Source organism: Camelus ferus, chromosome 20 (assembly GCF_009834535.1).
Source record: "Camelus ferus isolate YT-003-E chromosome 20, BCGSAC_Cfer_1.0, whole genome shotgun sequence".
In the NCBI taxonomy this organism is placed as follows: domain Eukaryota; kingdom Metazoa; phylum Chordata; class Mammalia; order Artiodactyla; family Camelidae; genus Camelus; species Camelus ferus.
The window spans coordinates 40,109,464-40,130,891 of NC_045715.1; the positions used below are offsets into that span (position 1 = coordinate 40,109,464).

Sequence of the window (21,428 nt, forward strand, 5' to 3'; positions counted from 1 at the left end):
TGCTTTTGTTATTTCTCCAGAGAGTGATAAGCTTTTGCTGAGCCATTAACATAATTTAATCAGGTTTTACTTTGATTAGAGGCTCGTGAAACTCTAAAGTACTGACAATGATGTTACTTAGGCAAAAAAAATGGGGCATCTAGTAACGTTAATTTTGTACTAACTTATTCCTTGTATTTTGTTGATTAGGAAATTTTTCTGTACACCAGAGATATAACTGCCCCCAACATGCATTTTTTTTAGGGTACGCTTCCTGCTTGGGGGAGACATGGAGAATTTAAATTCCTCCCCCCACCTAGCTACACTCCGTGTTATGAAGCTGTTCTGCCAAAAGAAAAGTTGAAAGTGGAACACAGCCGAGAGTACAAGCAAGAGAGGACTTACACATGGGACCTGCCGGGCCCCACGGTCTCCCTGACACAAGCCGCCTTCACCCCGATCCCTGTGGATACCAGCCAGGTACCTGGATCAGCTGGGGCGGCAGCCGCCGCATCGCAGTCCTGAGACGCGGGCTGCAGGCTGTTGGCCAAGACCCACAGGGATGCATTTCGCAGTAATGCAGTTTACAAGTAGGACACGTTTCACAAAATAGTGCTGACCTTTACCATGTCTGCTTACCCACCTGCTAGTCTGTTCTATTTTTTAAGTGTGGTTTCAGGCCACTAAATTGGTTTTATAACATCTAATGGGCCACAACCTGAGGTGATGCTAATTTCAGAGTGTCTTTTACACAGGGTAGTGGAGTTTTCAGTTTCTTCTCCCATCTAGATACACTTAGTGTGCTGAAGTGACTTCGCTGACTTTTATCTTGGGTAGAGGTTGAGATCATGGGCTCCAGACCAGATGTCTGCTGTGGGACCTGAGAGAATTACTCATTACGTTGCCTGGGGTTGACGCGGTCAGTAAATAGCACACCGGCACAGTGCTTCGCAAATTGGCACCCATGCCACGTTGGCCATTATTCTTGCTTTTCTCCTTCATAGACATAGAGATGGCCTAACACTGATAGTGAATTCAGTATTGGTTTATTTTGGTGGTGAAGTAACTTTAGTCAGATTGGTTAGATACTCATAGTGTGTCCATTTGTATTTGAAGATCAAAGGCGTTGCTTCTGAAGTCTGAAGTAGAATTAATACTGGGACTCAGAAGCCTCAGTTCTTAAGTTCCTTGATCCATATTTCTGGTCTCTCCATGCAGGCTGTTTATAGTATGAAGTAAAACAAGCAGATGAGCTTTCTTGGTGGCTGAAATTCAGATTGTGTTGTTGGTTGGTGGGACGTGGTAGGATGGGTGTGGTGCCACCACAGTTGAGCGGTGAATGCTGATTGGAGGACAGAAACTGGGCTGGGTGGACAGTGGGGTTCTGCAGCATCACTAGCACATTCAGGGTCCCAGAAACTTGGATAACCTCTGCTGTCTGGAGGGAAGGGGGCAGTGCTGGCCTGCTCCGGTGGAAGCCCTGCCGTCCGAGGGTGCCGTGGGCAGTTGTGGGCTCTCCGTGTGGAGGACTCGTTGTGGGGGGACATCCCAGATGTGCACAACCAACCGCTCACCTTGAAAACCACTTTGTGTTCTCTGTGAGGAGAGCATGTGCCGATTCCCCCCAGCCCCCCAGGCTTATATTTGGAAACCACCAAAGTGACACAGCTAAGGGAAAATGCAAAGCACTGCCGTCAGGTGTTTATAGGCTCAGAGAGCTGGCGGCTTAACTCTGGGCGCTGAGCCACCTGCCCTCCGGCTGCGGATGCTGGCCGGCTGGCTCAGGAATGTGGGGGTGAGTTCTCTGGTGAATGGCGTGTGCTCACCCGTTCAACCTCTTTCTTCAGGAAAGAGCAGTCCTCACCAGTACTCTGTTTTCTTTCTCTCTTTTGCTCGTAAATGCCTCAAATTTACCTAACAAATGTTTCCGTACCCAGCTGTCCAAGTTGAGAATAGATGGGTTGGAGCCTAGTTACACAATTACATTTTAATGGTTGATCAGATGGTTTTGTTTTGTTCAATTCACAGTGAGGACAATTAGCATCCTGTTTTGTTGCATTTGTTTCTGATGTGTTTTGTCTCTCTTTTAAATTTTAGATCATGTTGCCTCCCCATCTAGAGAGGATAAGAAGAAAACTGGTGGAGAATGTGCACGAACTCTGGGTCATGAATAAAATTGAACTCGGCTGGCAGTATGGCCCAGTACATAATGGTATAATTTATTTTCAGATTCTGTTAATGCATTTTCTGAAAACATAACTTTTTCCCCCTTGTCATGCTGTGTGGTGACAGGAATGGGAAGATTACTCCAACCTAATCTTCGAAAACAGTTGTGTAACTGCTACTAACTTCATACAACAGTCAAGTAGCCAAAGACATAGAGGAAACCTAGTCAGTTGAACAAGAACGTTAGAGCAAGAGGAAGAGTAAGAAGCCACAGTGGGAGGTATTGCAACCAGTAGAACATTAGTTTTTTTTGGTTTTTGTTTGTTGCTGTTATTTTAAGAACTATAGAGAGCTTGAAGACATACAGAGTTCTTGAAGATCAGAATGAAGCCTGGGAGGGAGAATGGAAAGGGAGCATGTTGAAGGTGGGAGCATTAAAATAAATAGGGATTTAAGGGAAACACTTTAGCTGGTATCAGAGGCGCGATTGTTCCCTTATAGCACAGGGAGCTCAGCGCAGCGCAGCAGCCCTCTAGGAGGGAACGCCGCTGTGGTCCAGGTTAGAAACCGTAGTGGTGGGAACTGAACCGTAGCTTTGATCAGTTCAAAAGAAATCATCATTATCCCTGACAACCTTATGAAGAAGGAGATCGTCATCACCATCATCAACACCGTTTTCATGGTCAAAATGATTAAAATCCATTGAAGGATTTATTTTAGCCTAGGGACTTCGCTGAAAACTTCTCATCCATTAGTCATTTTTTCTGATACTAGCTGGGAGATTCTTTTGTTAGCTTTATTTACAGATGAGAAAACTGAGGCTTAAAAAGGTTTACTTGTCCTAAGGTCACAGAGGTGATATGGGGCAGAGATTGGACTCAAAATTGGGTTTTCTGTCCCCATACTTATGCTCTTAGTCATCAATAATAAAAATAATAATCTGGAAAGAACATGAAGCCTCAACTACCAATTTTAAGATCTCTGGTTTAGCGTTTGCCATGAAGCAATGTAAAATTTTGTGTTGAGGCTGAAATAAGTTTCTAGCAGTGTGAATAATTCAGGACTGTGAGATGTACTTGTGCAGAGTCTCCTGCTTTGGTTCCTGTAGAGACCGAGCTGCTAGGAGAGGAGATTTTGACCACCATTATTTCTGAGGCTGTCAGAGGGTTGCATTTTTCATGGAACACTTTTACAGCAAAGTTCTCGTGATGTTATAAACTCGTATTTTTTTTTAGCTTTTGCTTATCTTTTTTATTGTCTGTCTCTCAGGAAAAATTGGATGTAGGGGTGAGGAAAGAAGTTGATAGCATGGGGACGTCAGAAATAAAGTACGGGGACTCAGTGTGCTACATACAGCACATAAACAGCGGCCTGTGGCTCACCTCCCAGTCTGCGGACGTGAAATCTGTGAGGATGGTATCCATACAGCATAAGGTAAGAGGCTGTCAGAGTCCTGTGTGGTGGTCATTTTGTACGACTGAAGAACCCAGTGTGACAACCAGAGGTGGCCAGCCCTTCAGCCACCTGCTAACTGTCATTGTTTACATGCTAAAGGTTCCATCCCACCCTCATCCACTCAGGTTTGTGCAGTGAACTGGGCTGGATGTTACATCAGTGGTTTAAATGTTAAGTGAAGAAATGTGCTGCTGCTCCTTCCCGGGTTCTAGCTTAGTCTGCCCCGTTCCCCTGGTCCTCCAGGTGCTGCTGGCATTATGCTTCCGAAATGCAGAAGTTCTCATCCCGTCCCCTCTGCATCCTTCAGCTACACACCCCACTGCTTACAAGACAGCAGCTGCACATCTTGGGAGTGCAGGATGCCCTTCCCAACCTGCCTCGGCCCCTTCCTCCTGTCTGCGCAGGCTCTGGGCACCCTCCACAGTGTCCCCACACCGCCACTCACTCAGCACAGTCCTTGTGGCCCCTCAGAGAAGCACGGCCTTCACTCGTCTGCGCCTTTGCGAATAGTTTCCTCTGCTTGGGATACCCCTTAAAACTTTTTTTTTCTCCACCCACTTCCTATCCATCCTCCAGAGATTAAAAGTTGGTCTTAGAAGGTCTTCCTGACTGTCTAAGCTCATCCTGCACACCCTCCTTTGTGTTCTCACAATATTGTGTATAACTTACTAAATTTTATGTGCGCTGTCTGTGCTGTTTTATCTGCTAGGCTACATGCCTCTCTCACTGTCTCTCATTTGTGAGCTTCCTTAGGGTGAGTACAGTAATACAACAGACTTCAGATTTCACGTTTTTATATCGCCACGTAACACAGTGCACAGAATCTAATAACAGGACAAATACTATTTCTATGAACATGAGACCTCAGGTCTCTTTATTCTTGGTAGACTTGCTCATTGTAACACGCATGTTCCAGTAAGGTTGCTCAGAGTCACTGTGATCTCTTCAGGGTGACCAGCGCTGCTTTTAGTGACGTCGGGGGCTGGCTCTGTTTGGATGGAGCTGGTCTTAGATGCATCCCTGTACCACCTTCCTCAGAGCTGTGGACGGAGAGCCAGACCTGGATCATTTTCACAATGAGATGATCACTTGTGTTCGGGGTCTTTGATCCAGGCCCATCTGTTTGAATGTATTTGTTTGTGTTCGGTATTTGTACGTCATTCACTGTTCCCTGCAGCTGAGCCTGGCAGGTTTTAACTGTTTATTATGGGGAGAAATAGTGCATTTAGACCCTGTGTGTTCATCAGTCACCTTCAACATTTTCAGTGCTCTCCTGCGCTTTCTTTTTTTCAGGGTAAGGGGGAGGAAAAACATTCACATGTGGCTGTTTGGTGCTTGAATGTGGCTAGCAGTATAAGAACTGAATTTTTAGTTTTGCTTAACTTTACTTTAATTTAAAAGCTTATACTTAAGTTGTTAGAAAGCTTGTATGCATGTTTGGAATAACTTGAATATATGAATGTACTTTCCCAACTATAAATGTCATGAATTCTAAAAAAAATTAGGTATTTTCACTAATAACTTAGTATTCAAATCAAGTTATTCTAGAAGCATAAAATACACACTGGATTATGAAGACATGGAATAAAAGTAAAATGTCTCATTTACAAGTTTGTATATTTATTACATGTTGAAATAATAATATTTTCCATACAGTGAATTAAGTCAAACAAGTATGAAAATTAATTTTACCTTTTCAAGACACATTAATGTTAGTTCTGGAAAATTCAAAGCTACATGTTTTAAAACAACTTCCTCACCTCCCATCCCTGACCGCCTGGTGCTTCCCTCCCACAGCTGCTGCTCTTGAGGATAAGCCCTGTCCTTGCTTGTCGTGTTCTAGAGGTGAGTTTCACTGTTGGGCTTTTTACTTTATTTTATAGGGAGTGATTTTATTAGATTTGCCATTTTGCATTCTGGGTTGTTAAACCTTAATATTTACCACAAGGTTAGAAGTTCAAAGTATGATTTCACAAATCATGAAGAACAGAGAGAGGAAACAAAGTTCTTAACTAAGATATTACATTGTAAGGGCTGTTGTCTAACATCGCTTTTTCCTTAGCACCATTATTTTTTTTTTTTTACCGTTGTTGATTTATAATCATTTTACAATGTTGTGTCAATTCCAGTGTAGAGCACAATTTTTCAGTTATACATGAACATACATATATTCATTGTCGCATTTTTTTTCTCTGAGCTACCATAAGATCTTGTGTATATTCCCCTGTGCTATACAGTATAACCTTGTTTATCTATTCTACATTTTGAAATCCCAGTCTGTCCCTTCCCACCCCCTGCCCCCTTGGCAACCACAAGTTTGTATTCTATGTCTGTGAGTCTGTTTCTGTTTAGTATTTATGCTTTTTTTTTAGATTCCACATATGAGTGATCTCGTGTGGTATTTCTCTTTCTCTTTCTGACTTTCTTCACTTAGAATGACATTCTCCAGGAGCATCCATGTTGCTGCAACTGGCATTATGTTGTCGGTTTTTATAGCTGAGTAGTATTCCATTGTATAAATATACCACATCTTCTTCATCCAGTCATCTGTTGATGGACATTTAGGCTGTCTCCATGTCTTGGCTATTGTAAGTAGTTCCTTAGCACCATTATTGAAAGTTTAACATGGCATATGTTTATAGGAAAAGTATAGGTAAAAATGATAACATGTAGACATTTATTTTTGAAGAAATAGAATTAAATTTCAACCAGAAAATGGCTAGAAACTCTTTAGGTGTTATTTCCCTATTCTGTGATTCAGTGGAAAATGCAAAAAAAAAGAGGCTTAAACAGTTCTTTCAACCTTTTTTTTGTGCATGTACCCCTTGAATGAATTTTTAAACTATATACTTCATGACATCATTTTCATTATAAATTTGAACTTTGCATATGAGATGGTTTCTGGTCTTCAGTATACATGAACATTGTAAACCGAACTGTACCTATGTCATTTAAATATGTTTTATGGGAAATAAATCCCAAGAGTTTCCACAATTTCCTCACCTTATTCTGCTGAGTTCAATAAAGCACCAAGCCCTGGCAATTTTATCTTCTAAGTGTACCTCATTCCAGTCCCCTCTGCTCCACCCTTAAGAATCTAGTTCCATCTTTACCATGCCTGGTGTGCACTGTTTCCATTGCCTCCTAACCATCTCTGTGCCCTCAGTCTGACCTGCCTCCAGTTCACTCTGACTGGGTGACACCATGCTTAGAACCCTTCGAGGCTGAGCCTTATTCCTGTCGTAATTCCAGTCTCCTTACCATGCAGGACAAACCAGCTGACTCATCTCACCTCATCTCCAGCCCCTCCTGCTTCAGTCCACTGCGGTAATGCCGACGTTCTTTATTGTTACTCCCCTCTCTTATTCCTTAACCAGGATTAAAGCCAAAATGGGGCTTATCTTCTACATCATAGGCTAACAAAGAGCTTGCCTTGTGGAAGAGTCTGATGGGGTGTTGAGACACAGACCAGTCTTGTTTACACCAGTAAAGTTACATGTGAAGCAGACTTCATGGGCCATAGAAGGGCCAACCTAATAAAATCTCTACTGTAAATTTATTACTCCTTCTAGAACCATCTACTGTATTGAGTCTTTATCGAGAGATTAGATTCAGTGTGGTCATGATAGATGAGGCCTTCCCAATCTAGAGCTCCTAATTTCTATATGCTTCCCAGTTGGCTAGTGTCTTCAAATCATTTTATTTTATGAGAAAAGCATATTAGTGATGGGTTTGCCAAATCTTTGCATATTTACAACTGACTTTCTGTTGTTATTTCCTATGAACAAACACTTGGCTAATTAAAAAAATGTCTGAGTCACTTTTCATAGCTTTTCTGTATCCCACCTAGTGTGATAGTCATGCTTTGATGCAGAAATATAACTGTACTGATTGTGCAGTGATGCACAGACCCTACTGGGTGTTGCACACATGCAGTTTATACACTGCATTACCTTTTAAAAAATTAGCTCTGAATTAATGAAATGCATAATATCATAATTATGTCACCAAGGCTTTTTAACTAGCACATTAGGTCTTTTAAAGCTGAGAGAATTTCTCAGCCCTCCCTCTGGCTTTTTTCCCTTTCAGTTGTGGTTTCTTTCTCAGGAAGGCGGCTGGTTCCTCTCCTGCACGTCAGCACCTTCCCTTGCAGGAGTCCTATCATTCCCACCTGTCCTCTACAATTTGCTTCTCAAATGTGTCCTCCAAATCACTCATTTTGTTTTCTTTGATGGCATTCCGTTCCTGAGGCTCTCTCAGTGCCTCTCTGAAGTGTTAATTTCCTTGTATTTTTCATGATCTCACTCAGGTCACTTTTTATCTCAGCTTGGTGTCTCTTCATCTGTTCTGGCTGTTCTTCCCCGTCTGTCTCCTCCCTGGAAATTTTCACCCCTCTTTCACAGAATTTACGCCTTCTTACACCTCGTGGCCAAGGGAAATAGATTATATATTTAAACAATGTTCTGCTTTTTCTATTTTATGTGACTTTTAAAAAATTAGCAGTGATTGCTGGATTTTATCAAAGAGCACTAAAAATCATATTTTAGTGTCCTTTAATTTGTTGATAAATAAGTTACTCAACATCATGATATTGATGAATTCTTAAATTCATGAACCAGACCTTGTTTGGCTATAGTTTATTATTCTTTTCAAATCTTGTTAGATTCTATTTGTATTTTATTTAGAACTCATCTAGGATTATCATGTATATTCACTTATACATAGTTTATATAATGATTTTCCTTTCTTTATGGACACCAGAATTTGAATTTCATACAATTCTCAGGTTTCATGAAATATTCTATTTTTGGCTTTTTTAACCATTAAAAAATGTAGACTACTTGTAGCTTATAGTCAGTACAAAAATAGTCTGTAGTCCTAGTTCACTGAGCAGCCTGCCATTAAAAGTGTCTGTTCTTTGAAGGTTCATTAGAGCTCACTTGTGAAACCATCTTGTCCTGCAGTCTTTGAAATACTGGATCTTAAATTTCCTTTCCAGTCTCTTTTGAATAAATTGATGTCATCAAATTTTCTACTTAGTTGGGGCGATTCCGTTTGATGATTCTTGATTTGCTAGGAAGGCATCCTTGTCTTCTAGGATAGTCAGTTGTGTTCTTAAAATCTTTTAAAATTTTTCGGCCATTAAGTTCCATGCAGCACTGCCTTGCTATAAGTTTGCAATTTTAATGTCTTTTGTGTCTTATATTCTGTTCTCTGTGTTGTTTTTTTGTTTGTTCCATTTTATCTTTAGCTTGCTATGTGACAGGTTTACCTATTTTATTTATCTTTTCAAAAATAAACATCTTGTGTTTATTCATCCTTTTCTAGTATTTTCTTTGATTTCTTGTTCATTAAATTCTCATTTTATCTTCATTAATCCCCCCTTTCAACTTTGTTTTTCTTTCTTAGAGTCCTTAAATGAGTAATACATTCCTTCATTTTAATCATTTTTCCTTTGTCAATGAAGGCATTTAAGGCTGTAAATTTGACTGTGAATACTCTCTGTTGATTTTGGTGTAAGGAGTTTCTCTTACATTGCTTTCTAGATAGTTTATAATTTTGGCTTTAGTTACTAATTTGAGTTTGGTATTCCTGATTAAATATTCTGCTGTTGGTGTTGAGTGAGGGAAGGCAGACACAAATGGTTCTTTTTGTGTATAGTGCACGACCGACCTTCACGCTTGAAAGCCATGGAGGGTGGGGGACGTTGTGGAGAGCAGGGGCAGGAAGGGGGTGCAAGGTGCTGTGATGTTCTCTGTCTAGGTCTGGGTGTTGGCTGCATGGTTTGTTCACTTTGTGAATTTCACTCAGCTCTTACGAGTTTGCACTTATTTCTCCATGTTATAATTTCACAGAATGAAACGTAAAGCCTAACAAAAGAATGAAATAAATACTTTTACAAGAAGTGAGATGCCTTAGGAGCGTTACTTAGTATTACTAATTTACCCACCTAAGTTTGAAACTTATGTGCAACTGTCATCCCATGTAATGTTTTCCCTTTGCTGCTTTGTTCAAAGTTTGCTTAGAATGTGGATGAGTCATTTGAACACAGGTATGCGAAGACACTCTGGCATCTGTTTTGCTCAAATCAGTACATGTATTGATTTCTTCCTTAAAACAATGGATTCATCTTTAAATCAGTAGCTGAATAAATACATTGCATGACTGATTTGTACGGGGACCTGTGTGTATTATTTTACCTGAACACGACAGCCTACAGCCCCCTCCACCTGCCTTTTGATTCTGTTTACTGTCCCAGCTCACCTTTTTGAGAGGCATCTTTAAAAACACGCATTTAAAAAGGAGATTTTAGGGGTAATGGCATTATTTCTGCTTTTGTACAGGCAATTATGCACAGCGAAGGTCACATGGACGACGGCCTAAATTTATCCATATCTCAGCACGAAGAATCACGGACGGCACGTGTCATCTGAAGCACACTTTCTCTTTAATAGATTTATTAGGTACGCAGTCCTTTGTTGTGGCTGGTGGACATTTTATTTCCATATATAAGTTTCCTTATCAGATTTACAAATAAACAAGTCTAAAATATACCATGGTGGTAAATCATACCATTTGGTAATTCTGCAGAACACATTAGAAAATGCTAGTTAGATAATTTTATGTCTTTCTTTTAAAATAACAGTTTAAAAAGGACCATGGTTTTGGATATGGTATATGTAACTTGTAATTGGTGGCTGTGTGTCAGGGTTATTCTGCAACATACCCTGGTGCTGGGCCTTTCCCCTGGGGTAGCACAGCCTGGATGCCTTGTGGGTTTGAACTGTATTTAAAAATTAAAGTGATTTTTGTGATAAGGTTTCCCATTTTCCCACCTAATAATGGAAGCAATTGCATATCTACAAAACCAAGTTAAACTTGTGTCCAAAGTGTTTTCTTTTCTTTTTTTATTTTTGATCAGCAATATCAGACTTATACTCAAGAACTCAAAATTGATGAGCATTTGTTTAATATGGAAGTCATTGTTAATTAGGTCAAGGTAAGTTTCAGTGAATTGGTAAACAATATTCTGATTAGAGTTGAATTACAAGAGACTAGCAGAATAGAAATTAAATCATTATAGACAACTATTCAGATAAATTTGGATCACAGGAAACCAGAGAGGGAAGTGGATCAAGACTTTCAAAGTGTTTTCTGGTAACAGTGCACCAGTAAGCGCTCTGATTCGTGATGGGTATCATCTCTCTCTGTAAACTTGCCAATTTGATGGGAAAAAATTGACATACATGTATATATTTATACTATGTATATATTTATTTATAACTATAATTATTTTTGAAAATTTGCATTTATGTGAAAATTGTGAAAATGGGTATATTTCATGTTTGTTGACCAGATATCTTCATTTATTTTTATGATTTACCCTATTATTTGTTTATTTTTCTATTAGGCTGTTATGAGCTTTTGTTACATTGGAGATATTAATTTCCTGTAATCATTCATAAATTTTAAATATTCTCCCAGTTTATTGGTTTGAAAAATATTTCAAGTTTTCATTGTAGTTTACTCAATAAATTATGTTTTACAGCTTATGAAAGGCCTTCAACACCAAGATTACATATTCACTTAATCTCTACTTTTGTACATCATCCCACTGTGTGTGTACATTTGTGCAAATAATGTGCACAACATTCAGCTTCATCATATCCTTAGTATTTATCATATTTCTCTGCCTCATCTAAACTCTAATCCTTTTCAGATGGAGGAAAGCTTAGAGATGGGATAAGAGTCAGATTTTTATCATTTGATACAGGACTGACTTCTTGTAATAAATAAATTTTCAACTTTGAAATTGTAACTTACTTTCAAATCAGTTCAACTTAGATTTTTTCCATCTTGTTCTTTCCATAGTTCTTCTTTACTACAGCCCAGTCAGTTCTATAAAGCTTGAGGAAATAATCATCATAAATATTTAAAATAGTCAATTTCCCATGTCGTTACATCCATCAGCCTGACTTCTTCCAATGCAAAAAGACAGGTCTTTATTAGCGTGACTTCTGTAGTGCTTTCAGAAGTGCTTTTCCATTTGGCAGGCAATAGCTAACATAATATCAGAGAAAAACCAGATTATTTGTTTTCAAATGTATTTTGTCAGAAAGATACTATATCAGTTCAGACTTAATGTAGTGATGGCTTGGCTTAAGTGACATTCTGTATGTTGAGTGAGATTATGACAGTTCATCTTGGATGTGATTTGCTTTACCACATTTGCTCTTTGCTCAGGACTACTCATTTTTAAAAAAAAAAGCAGGGTCTGTGATTTGGAAGGTTAATTTTAGAACCTAACACTTGCTTAACTGATTAGAGAGAGAACCAAACATGAGAAATTTAGATTCTGTGGCAGAAGTACTTACTGAGTAATATATTTGCTGCTTTGTATTGAAATTAAATTTTTACTTGGATTATTTGAATGAAATTCATTTATATACTCATCTTGATAAAGCAGAATAGCTATATAACCCGCATTTAACTACTGTTAGCTCTCTGTATCCCAGGGTTTTGCATCCATGGGTTCAGCCAACCATGGGTCAAAGATATTAGTAAAAAACAAATTTTAGAAAGTTCCAAAAAGCAAAACTTAAATTTGCTGCATGCTGGCAGCTATTTACATATCATTTGCATTGTATTTACACTTGTTTATAGTATTTACATTGTATTGCAGATTGTTAAGTACTTTAGAGGTAATTTGAGGTCTATGGGAGGATGTATGCAGGTTGTATGCAGAGGCAGGCATGGCTGCTCTGAGTCAGCCGGAACAGATTGCATCCCTCACTCCATCACTGAATCGGGAACAGGGTAATAACTCGGTGTAAGCACCAGTCCCTCTTCTGTTACTTTCATAAGCAAAGCCTTAATAATCAACCCAACTATCAGTCCTCTCAGACGTTTTCCCTATTTTTTCTGCCAGTTGCTCTCCCAGAATATGTTCTACCTGTTCTCGGTGCACTGGAAAATGAGTATTCTGAGTGCCCGTTCTCCTTTTATTGGGTGGAGTGCTAAAAAACTGTCAGTTTGATTTAGTCAGCTGATGGTGCTGTTTCGATCTTCTGTTCCCTTAACAGACTTTTGGTCTGTATGTTGTATTAACTATGGAGAGAAGGGTATTGCAGTCTCTGACTATAACTGGATTTTTCTGTTTCTCCTTGGCAGTTCTTTCATTTTTTCTTTGTATATTTTGAAGCTCTGTCATTAGGTTTATAAAAGTTTAGGATTATGTCCTTTTAATGAACTGATCCCTTGATAATTATTATGAAATTACCTTTTCAAAATTGCTGGTGATATTGGCTATGACATCAACTTTGCATGATGTTAATATAGCACTTCTCTCTTTTATTTCCTTGGTGTTTTCATTGTATATTTTAAAAAAAAATCTCTTTTACTTTTCCTGTAACATACTGTAATTCTACTACCATTGGTTTCCCCCAATTTTTTCCTTCATTTTTTTTGTCCTTGACAAATTAAGGTTAAAAAAAATCTCTATATTGGATAGAAGTTCTAAAACTTGGCATCGTTAACAATTTTACAGTCTTGGATAGCATTTTTTTTCTGGCAGAAAAAGGCTTTTCCTAGAAAGCAATTGAATGGTTACATTTCTGATATCATACATGTTCAATTTAGTAACCTAAAAACTGACATTTACTGTTGTTTTCCTTTAGGTTTGAAAATGTGGATATTATATTTGAATTTTTTTAAAATTTTATTCACTCTAGTGTGATGAGAATTGTATTTGACTTTGTTATGGAGAAATAATCTACTGACAAGTCATTTCTGTTGTTTTTTGGGTACAGAAAGACATAGAGATGATAAAATTAGGTAATTGATGAATTTTAGTGATATAATTGATTTAGAATTTTATGCAGAAACTTTAGGATAGTCACGCAATTTTACTATTTCAAGTGTTAATAAGGCTGAAGTCAAATATTCCAGAATTGTTAGTAATTTTATGTAAATGATGATACATTTAAAAAATATTTTTGAGCAACGTAAAGTTCAAAGGTAAGCTGATTTTTCATTTATAAGGTTTTTATTATTTTTAAAATGTAAATTACAGTATAGTCAACTAATTCGCTAGAAACATTTCCTTGAAGAAGATATTGCCGTAGTTTGGCTGATGCAGAGGGTGGGAAAGGAAGTATAGTATTTTTATGCATTAAATTTTGTTGTGACTGATCTGAATATTAGTATATCAACTATACTACAGGCATTCTCCCATTCTTTTCTTGTATCTATTGTGATTTTTTTTTAAATAAGCTTTTTAGTTTGGATTAACTTTGGTTTACATACACTATAAGATTCTTCCTAAATACACACAAAGCTGTCAGTTTTAGAATTCAGAATCTCAGAAAGCTCAGCAGATTGGTGCATTTATGTGCCAGTGGTATGTTTTCCTTCAAAGCTAGAGAATGCAACTTGCTGCTGTTTCTTAGCCTACCTTCTAAGTATTTCTTTCAGGTGATAGAAAAGCCTGTTAATATATTATTTCCTGATTAATACATGAGTTTTATAAATTATCATTATTAGAATTTTTTTTAATTGACAGGAGCCAGACAGGATGACAGTGAGTGTCAATGATAGCATAGCTGTAAACAGTTACTACTTCCAAAACAAAACAGAATAAGTAAATGTCAGAATTATGAACCTGAAAAGTTACATCTTAAGTCTTGAAGGATGGAGTGCTTCAAAATGAAAATGAATTGGTTTTTACACATTTAGACCACTGGCTTTGCAGACATTGGTTCTCCAGGCCCTTTGGGTGTTCTTTCAGATGAGTTTCTGTTGATACTGGTGCTTTTAATGTATAGCGTTCTGTGTACTTGACAGACTGTAATGCTTTTCATCTGAGTATATTTATTACTGTTGTTTGAGGGCCTTTCTTGTATGTTCCTTTTGTAGGAGTCTCAGGAGAGTGATTTGAGCTTTAAATCATCTCTAGACTAAAAAGTGATAAAACAAAATTGGGAATCGCTGATGTAGAGAAATGCTTGTTATTTATTTTAGGGGCCTTGATACTCTCAGCAAAAAAGTGACGGCTTCCACAGTAGACTTACCTATACAGCCCGTGAGTCTTAAGTCTGCAGGAACTGATCGGTTATTTCCACCCACCAGAGGAGCACTTAGAGCATGAGACAAATGGAACAGATTATGAGCTCTGAAGAACCAACAGAATCTTCCAGGAAGAGGTGAGTTTCTGCCAACACTCGTCTCTTTTCTTTTGTTGTCTTGGAGAAACAGCTTCTTGGTGGGAAGACTGTATTTGACACCTGGGTTTTGAGATGCAGATGAGCAGGTGTTCTACTCTCCAAGGGAACAAGTGGACCAGACCATGGAGAAATCCTGCAATTATTTTTATTTCTCACTAAGTATTTTAAAAGATGAAAGTCTTTGCTCCCTTGGCAAAGGATGTTTTCTTTTACTGTCTGCTCAGTCTTCACTCTGATCATTTGCCGCACTGTCATTTGCTTTCTGCTAGTTACAAAAAACAGATTCTCCAAGTGTCTAAATGAATACAGGCTTTGGAAGGCACGTTTCCAAACTGTTGAGCTGGCTCCTTGGGGCTCCTGGGAAGTGCCTCAGGGTCTGCCAGGAGCTTTGGTTGGGGATGGAGGCTGCCCAGGGGCAGGGCCACCTGAGGAGCTGGGCTGCAGGCTCTCTGCCTGGACAGGGCAACCCTCCTTTCTCCTTTCACATACATTAAGTTTCTGCATGTGAGTTCATCTTAAGAAAGTTCCACTAGAAAGACAGTGTCCATGGGGACCTTGAAATATTCTTTGGGCCACACATTCCCTGTGTGAAGTAAGTTAATTGGTCAGCTCTTGATAGCATTCCTTTCACGTGCGTTGCCTCATTTGACAACCTTGATCTAGCAACGATAACAAAAGCATAATTTCAAATTTAGACAGCATCTTACAAATTTCTAGAATGAATTTTTGATTTGATTTAAAGATATATTTTCATGAGCTTTTCTTTATTGATTACATCTTCAGTTAAATATTAAAAGTAATGATGGTGATGACTCCAGTGTCTGTGATGATGTTAATCCCTGAGAGTGAGGACCTGCTCTTCTCATGTAGGAGTAGGGGCTCTTTTTCCTCTACTCACCTGAGGTTCATTGGTTGGGGCCCGCAAGTTAGAATGACAAAAGACAGATGAACAAATAAAAAACAGAAGATTATTAAAGTGTACTACACTGTATGCCTCCACGGGAGTGCTCAGTAATGACTAACTCAAAGAGGTGGTTAGAACTTAGTTTTTTACAGCCTTTTAACACAACAGTAAATTCGTGGAGAAGTGATAAGACAAAGGAGAGGAATTTTGAGCTTCTTGGGGCAGCAAATTGTGGGATGGTAAGTACATTGGGAAACCAGTGGACAAGAAGGGGCAGTTCATGTAGATTGCTCTGTGCAGGTCTGGGCTGGTGAGACCCTGGTGTGGTCTCAGTCATCCTTCCATCCTTCCTGGCAGGGCAGAGAAGGGTAGAGAATTTTTCTTGTGTTTGCTTTTCCTAGTTGCCTTCAGCCCAAAATAATCCTTATGCCAAAGTGGCATATTTCGGGGTGGCACACTGAACCCCTTCACTTACTCACAGGAGAGTAAATACTGTGATGACTGAGTCATCAGTCTACCCTCAAGCCTTGCAGATGTAAGTGTGAAGTACACATTTTTATATCGTTCTGTTTCTGTTGAGAACAGCACTCAGGATAGAAAAACTACCTGAATTATTTCAAGATTATTTTATTTCACATGCAAGTGGGTTTCTTCCTGTCCTTTGAATAAACGATTTCAATTTCTTTATGATTAACAGACTTACTTTAAAATTCAGTTCATCTCAATACCAGACCTGCTGTGTTCAAAGCACCCTTGAGTTTCCAGAAACTGAGAATGAGGTGCCTCAGCCGCCCTTCCCACAGTTGCTGCCAGTTATCTTTCACCTGCTCTGAGGCTGAGATTAAAGCAACATTGGGCTTTACGTGCCTCAAGAGTGTCGAGATGCTGACAGTGAAGGAGGAATGTTTACCTCTGTCCTGGTAAAATCAGAGAAGGCTTCCAGGAGGTGGTAAATATTTGATATGAGCTCTGCGGTTAGTGTGGAAGAGCAGCGAGCCTGGGGACAGAAAAAGGGTCAGGGAGAGGACTCAGGTGGCCCAGGTGAGTTCCCCCATGGTGTGCTGACCGTGGGGATGGAGAGATGGGACTGCAGGAGATGGCTTGAAGCTCAAGTATGGGATTTGGTAAGAGAGGGGAGGAAACCTGGACAGATTTCTGGCTTTATCTTGGACACCCATGCTGGAGGGTGCAGTGTCAGTTACTCTCGGGTTTAGAGAATACGGGGGGAGGGACAGTTACATGAATGCAGAGTGATTGACCTCAGGGCTTGGACACAGTCATGTCTACTTTTAGGTTTAGAATCAGGGTTAAATTTTATAACCCTGGATCTCATTTCCAAAGTTAGGTACTCAAATAAGGAAAAAACAACTACAAGCTTTTGTGTAAATCCTGTTCGTTTGTAACAATCACCAAAAAGAGAAAACTAGATACCTTGTTTTTAACTTGGCGACTCCTGAAGACTCTAAAAAAAACCCTTGCGAGTGTTTGCATACTTTTCATGTGGCATTTATAAAACCTGGTAATTATCCCCATGGGGTGATTTGTCCCCTGACAGCGTGTGACTGCCTTCCAGGTGCCAGCGTGGCAGCAGTGCCAGTGCATTTCAGGTCTCCAAGAAGGTAGAAAGCTAAGCACTAGTGCAGGGGTGTGGAGCATCCTTCTCATTAATTCATTCCTAAAAATCTTGAATTCAGTTTATTCTGGTTCTGATGCACATTTTCAAGGACTGAATATGAAAAAATGCCTGTCTCATGTTAACTGACTTTGCTAAGGCAGTGGAGCTGAATTGTGAGAGCAGGAAGTCGTGCAGTGGGTGAGATGAACAGCTGGAACCACCTCAAAGAGTTTCTGCCAGTCTGTTCTGATGCCAGTTGAGGTCCCCAGTGTGTTTGGCTCTAAACACGTATAAATTACTATATGTCAAAACTAAGTCATTCCTACACCTTCTTACCTAGAACTCATTTCAGTTTACAAAGCATTGGTCGTGCGGCTGCCACGTGCCAGGTGTGTTCTAGGTGCTGGGGGCACATCATCAAAGAGCAGAAGAAGCCAGTCCCTGTCCCCTTGGTCTTACATTCTGTGTTGCCACATTGGGCAGGTGGGCAGGATAAGCCTCGTTGAGAAAGTAAGGTTTAAGCCATTGCCGGGAGTTGCTGAGAGAGTGAGCGAGTTGCTGAGTGAGCGTGTGGGGTTCGGGTGGGGCCGTCCCGGAGGCTGGGGCCAGAGCCACGCAGATCCTGGAAGACAGCAGGGAGCCCAGGTCACCCCAGGTCTCAGCACCACCTCAAGCACAAGCTGTGTGGGAGATTAGATGCAGCTCTGCTGGGCTGATGGTCTGGGTGTCCCTTTGCTTTCCTCCGTGCGGCTGGATCACCACTGCTGGTGTCTGACCTTGGAAGCTCTTAAGTGCCGATTTCTTGTCCTGTTTTAAAGGTTAGAGATGACAATAAGGAACAGCACCCATGTCTGGTGGAGTTCTCCAAGCTGCCTCAACAGGAACGCAGTTACAATTTACAGATGTCACTTGAGACCCTGAAGTGAGTTTCTTAAATTTCCTATTTTCCTATCTGCATTACCCAAAAGAAACAAAGTGTTGATACTTTACTTTAATTCATTTTAATTCTAGTTAGAAATTGTCACAGTGCATTGATGGATTGGATTGGTATTTGTCCGGCATTAGATTTTGACTGTATTTTATGTCTTTGTACTCTGTTTAAGTATTTCCCAGAGTGCTCTGCTGGTGTTTATGAATGTTACAGAACACAAGGGTCTGTCCTCAGACACAGTACTCCTCAGAGTGTCAGTCACAGATTGTTACTGGTTTGTGACATGAAGGTCAGTAAACATATTAGAACAAGCTTTTAGAAATGTTTATACCAATTTAAGGGGGCAACTTTATGTCTGTTGAATCTAACAATTTTTAAAACATAGGCTTGTATCTTTTATGTCCTCATTTTGAAAATTTAATTTTCTCTAACAATTTTATTGCATTTTATCAGAAAATCATATGACAATGGGCTTGAGATTAGAAAGACAATCAGTCCTTTACCACCAATAGTTTGAGAAGCACTGATCTGATAATACGTAAAAGTGCTATATTAAAATAAAGAAGTTTTTATTTTTGCTGATGGACTTCTTGGAACTTTTAGTATAAACTGGGTACTGCAAATCTCTAAAGTGGGATGGAATGAGTTTATGGTATTTCCCAAACTTATTCAGCCATAGAACCCTTCTTGGCAGAGAGTACCTCCTGACAATTTGTCTGAGGAACGCATTTTAAGAAAAGCTATTCTAGAGGATTTTATGTCATCTTATAAAGGTAGATTTGTTTTTCAGTGACTTTGCCAAGTATTTTCTCATGAAATATGCTACTTAAATCATTACAGATGAAAGAATGAGGTGGTGCAAAATAAAAGAAAGAAAATAAATAAATAAAATAAATAATGGCAAATTTTAATATAGAAAAGTCCAGAAAATATTTTTGAAAAGACTGTAGCTTTCTTTTGTTCCTTTTCCATCCTTGCTGGTCTGTGGAACTGAATTTGTCCGAGTAGGTCACTCATCCTCATACGTGCTCATGTTAGGAATAAAACAGAACTTCTGTCCTTTTTGTTTATCTCAGTCCGCTCCGCCACCCGGCCTCCCTTGGCCCGCCAGGCCCCGATTGGTTCCGCTCGGCCCCACTCGCCACATCCCGAGCAGCAGGAGCCCCAGCCAGAGGGTCCGCGCTTCCGGCGGGAGGAGGAGGGGCGCGCACGCACGCGCGGATGTCGCAGCGTGGACGCCGGAACTGCCCGGAGCGTGGGGAAGTTGGGCGCTCCTGCAGCGGCTCCCGAGGAAGAAGGCGGTCTGGGGACTGGGCTGCCGCTTGCCGTCGCCTCCGCTGCCGCCGCCGGGCAGGTAAGGGGGCGCTGGTGGGGGCGTGCAGGTCGGGGAGCCTGCGGGTGGGGCCTGGGCTGCACGGAGAGGCTCACGGGTTGGGGGAGCGTGGGTGAGGCCCCAACCGCGCGGCCAGTCAGGACCCTGAGGCGAGTGCGGGCGGCCGCCGTGGTTCGTGGTGCCCCCCTCCCCAACGTTAGTAGTCCCTGAACCCCGTTTCTTCGCTGCAGCTTGTACCCGGGTTTGGGGAAGCGAATGCAGCCCCGGGAGGTGGGAGGGCGCCTGAAGGGCCCGGGAGTACTTCCGACCGGCCCTCAGGTCATGGCCTGCTCCCGCGAGGCGGGTGCGGTGCTGTCCCGGGGCTGCGTTGGGATGGGGGCTGCGCGTGCGAACTCCTGGGTTAGTTACCGATTCCCCCGCACCCTGGGGCGGCCTCTGCTTCCCCATGTTCGCGGGGTGCACGTCTGGCGGTCAGTCTGCTCCTGGGAGGCTAGGCTTTGCTCTCAGGGTGCGGGGTGGGGGCGGCAGCGGGCTGCATTGGCAAGCGGCTGGCGGCGGAGGGCGGAGTCTGGGAGAGGGTGTGCTCCTGGGAGCTAGTAGACTTGCTCCTGTCTATCCTGTGTGCTGTTCTGTGGGCGGCATATGCTGCCGCAGGTTCCCAGGACACATGTCTTCATGTCAGTCTGCCCCTTGTAGGAGGATGCAGTGAGGTCAGGGGGCAGCATCAGCGGTGGGCAGGGACTTTCCCAGGACCCGGCCCTAGCCCAGGTAGCTAACTCTCCTTCCTTTTGCTTCCTGAGTTGGTGGATGTAACGGCTTTTCCATTACAGGTTATTTTCAGATATTGAACCCAGGTTTCTGTGCTATACAGAAGAACCTTTTTAAAAAATCTTTTATGGGTAGTGGCTAACATTTGTAAATCTCAGACTCCCACCCGATTTCTCTTCTCACCCTCTTTCCCTGGTAACTGTAAGATTGTTTACTAAGTCTGCAAGTCTGTTTCTGTTTTGTAGGTGAGTTCATAGTGTCTTTTGTTTTTGATTGTACATATGAATGATACGGTATTTTTCTTTCTATTTCTGGCTCATTTCACTTAGAATGATGATCTCTAGGTCCATCCATGTTGCTGCAAATGGCATTTTATCCTTTTCTATGGCAGAGTAGTATTCCATTGTATAAATACACTGCAGCTTCTTTATCCAGTTGTGTGTTGCTTCATTTAAGTTGCTTCCATGTGTTGGCTATTGAGTATGTAGTGGTGCCGTGAATACTGGGGTGCAGGTATCTTTTCGGATTGGAGTTCCATCTGGATATATACCCAGAAGTGAGATTGCTGGATCACAGGGTAAGTCTAATTTTAGTTTTATGGGGAATTTCCAAACTGTTCTCCCTAATGGCTACACCAAACTACATTCCTACCAGCAGTGTAAGAGGGTTCTCTTTTCTCCACACCCTCTCCAGCATTTAGATTTATGAACGTTTGAGTGATGGCCATTCTGACTGGTGTGAGCTGCTAGTTCACTGTAGTTTTGATTTGCGTTTCTCTGGTAATTAGTGATACTCAGCATTTTTTCATGTGCCTATTTGGCCATTTGTAGTCTTCATTGGAGAAATGCTTGTTTAGGTCTTCTGCCCATGTTTTGATTGAGTTTGTTTTTGTTACTAAGTTTTGTGAGCTGTTTATATATTCTGAAAATGAAGTCTTTGTCAGTTGAATCATTTACAAATATTTTCTCCCATTCTGTAGGTTTTCATTGAGTTTTGCTTATGGTTTCCTTTGCTGTGCAAAAGCTGATAAATTCAGTTTGGTCCCATTTGTGTGT

The 21,428-nt window shown here is 40.7% G+C and overlaps 1 pseudogene; it reads left to right on the top strand.

Moving 5' to 3' along the window:
* Window positions 1-19,487, top strand: part of LOC106730011 — a 49,081-nt pseudogene extending 29,594 nt beyond the window's left edge.
* Window positions 19,488-21,428: the final 1,941 nt, after the last annotated feature.